Genomic DNA, 3,204 nt, shown 5'->3' with positions numbered 1-3,204 from the left:
AAACGTCCACCGAACATCTGCACGACCTAACCAATGGTACCCCCATGACCCCAAAATACCGGGCCGCTGTCAAGAAAGATGGGTTACACTCCCTGAATGCTCAACAGATGATCGAAACCCTTAGCATTGATCTTAACTTCCCCCATGATTGGAAGAGCTTAATGAACTGTAGTCAACAAGAAAGTTTAAAAAATGCTTAGAATGTATTCCTAAGTACCAGTTTTATAAATGGCTTTGCACTGTGGTTTGTGGTTATTTTATTTTACATGAGATAATATTTTCTACTACCAATAAGTTTTGGAAAAAGAAGAAAACTAAAATTTACTATTGTAGAGGAATATGATAGAAGTAGAAGAAAGATTTTATGTTTGTCAAATCTCTGATGAGTACCCGTATTCAAGACTTAAAGTCATATTTCTTACTATGTTAGACAGATAGGGAAAACAAAACACCATATGATAAGGCAACTATTTGTGATTTTTTAAAATGTACTTAGTATGTGATGAAATTTACTTTATTAGCTAATGTTTTGGTTTGAAATATGGGAGGCTGATCTATTTAACAAATTTTTGAAGTCACCTACTGAAAAAACAAATGATGGGGGGTATAATTTCTACACTTTAATGAATGGATGAACCTGTTTGGCATTAGTGCTGGGTAAATAAATAAACTCTATTGTAACTTGCTCCCTACCCTTGAAAAACTATTTATGTCACTAAATATAATCTACTTGTAAAGTGTTATTTGGCAAATGTGATTTTTAAAAGTTTATTTGAAAAGAATATACTTTCAGGAGATTAAATATAGGTTATCATTTGTTTGACAATGACAACATTTTTATACTACAGAACCAAGTTTTACTGAAGTACCAGTGTTTTGAAGCACTAAGGATCTTCTCAATTAATGTTTTTCTGAATTATATTTGACCTCTATGTCAAGTATTCCTAGCATTGGTAGACCAAATATGGATCTATTGTTCCAGGAACTATTTTTTGGCCTGCTGATGCTGGAATGAAATTATTCATTAATCATTAGGAGAGGGGTATTACAAATGATCTAGTGACATTCGTGGTCTTGTTCAATCATATATGATGGTCATCTGAAAATTAAAAGTTTGAATTACTGTACTTTCACATTTTGTGATTTCATCTTGCATTTTAAGTTGCCTTGCATTTCCCAATTGCTTACTGATAATTCCTGCATTTCAAGGAATTGGGGCCCTGAAATATAGAAAATGAGAAATTGAGATAGGTCTTCAATTACTTTCTGTTGGCATGTTGCATGGACGTAGGTGAGAACTCTTGCCTTAGTTATATGATGATGCGGATAACTGGGACCTGGGATCCTAGGACCCGTGGATCCTGTAGAAGAATAATAGCTTTTAGACATCATATCAGAAAAATTTGAGTATAATCAGTAGGAATGCTTCAGAAACATGGAGAAAAACAGTTTGGGACCAGCGAGTTAAAACAATAAACAGAGCAGCAAAGTAAAATACCTTACAGATTAGAAGCAAACAACATTGTTTTTTTTACCATGTGAATTCAGAAGACCAAGAACATTTAGAAGTTATCACAAGTTTATACCGAAAACATTGCATTGATAATTTTTATATTCTAATATATATTCTAATCCTGATTATTTATATTCCAATCTATTTATTGGAATAAATATCAATTAATTTTTCAAATTATCAATTAATTCTAATAAGATTCACTGTGTGAAATATAAAATCAGCACATATAAATATAAAATATATAATAATATATAATATTAGAAAATGTTTGGCATTGTTCTGTTGTGGTAAGGGTATCAAAGGCAACAGTTTTTTTTTTTCTTTCTGCTTATGTGGTGATGAGGAATCAAACCCAGGGCCTCAGGCATGCAAGGCAAGCACTCTACCACTGAGCCACAAGAGGCAACGGTTTTAAAGTATTATTCCATTACCTCTACCTCAGTGTTTGGTAGAATTAGAGCTAAAGCTTTACCATTCCGAGATATACAGCCTAGAGGCAAGAGGAAACACTGTGATTAAAACATTACCAATTTAAAGCCTAGTAAGGAGGAGAAACATATGGACTTCTTTTGGAGCTATGGAATATATTTGGTGATAGAAAATCAGTGGTGCAAGTTCCTGCATGCTTGGATGGTAGACAGGCCAAGGCATTAGGTAATCATACATATGAACAATTTTTTCACCTTCTTGGCTTTAGCTTCTTTTGAAATGTTAGGGTGTAATAAACAATTATATTTTGCAAAAATACCTTCTAGTCTGAACAGTACTGTCTGAACTGTTTGTCTCTTTATGATCCCTTGTAACAGATTAGTTTTGCTCCAATAAGAAAATCTATGTTGTCAGGGTTAGATTCTGGTTGGTCTGTTCCTACATGGAGCAAGGATAAAGGGTCAGGAAGACATTTGTGCCAGTAAGACCTCATTTGGGACATTTTAAGCTGCAGAAGTTTAGAAGTAGCTTTTAAGCAAGGCTTACTTTGACTCCATTATCTCCACAAAGCTAAATCAGTTAATAAATAAGTACTAGAAAATCCATCATCTTTGGACCTAGATATAAAGGCTGCAAAGTATGATCCAATTTCAAATGAAAAAGACTTAAAATAGTCATTGAAAAAATTGCAAATGTGAGCAATTGAACAAACAATATAAGTTTTTTCCACCATACACAGAATTTTACAGAAATAAGATGAACTGCAATTTTGGGAACAATAAGGTTTCCTTCTTTCAAATAGGCAACCAAAGATATATGCCTGTCTTAAGATTGCATCATTAACTACTTAAATTTCCAGGATACTACATGCTTCAGCAGCACGTCTACCCAAATTACAATACAGAGATTTACATGGATCTTGTACAAAGATGATATGAAAATTTGTGAAGTATTGCATATTTTTCATTCTTCTGATGCAAGAAGTTAAAAACAGTTATTAAAAAGTTGATTACAAATATACAAGTGTAAGAATACATGTAATTCATAGAAATAAAAGTTAGTTTGACATCATTCAATCTTCACTTTTTACAAATTCCTTTACATAGCATAACCTTTATAAAACTTTTGAAATAAGATAACATTGTCATTTTATCCTAAAGAAATAAAATTCTTTAAGGACCTAGGAATTAAAGGAATCTTAAACTGTTTCTATATGGAATGCAATCTGAAAGGACACATTTATTAATGAACCTATATAT

General features: G+C 32.4%; 1 pseudogene; it reads left to right on the top strand.

Moving 5' to 3' along the window:
* The first annotated feature begins 2,812 nt into the window (after positions 1 to 2,812).
* LOC122127310 lies at positions 2,813 to 2,909 on the top strand (annotated as a pseudogene).
* Positions 2,910 to 3,204: the final 295 nt, after the last annotated feature.

This window comes from Dipodomys spectabilis, unplaced genomic scaffold, assembly GCF_019054845.1.
Source record: "Dipodomys spectabilis isolate Male_0828 unplaced genomic scaffold, ASM1905484v1 ptg000298l, whole genome shotgun sequence".
NCBI lineage: Eukaryota > Metazoa > Chordata > Mammalia > Rodentia > Heteromyidae > Dipodomys > Dipodomys spectabilis.
The sequence above is the reverse complement of the archived record's forward strand: the minus strand, read 5'-3'. Positions and strand labels throughout refer to the sequence as shown.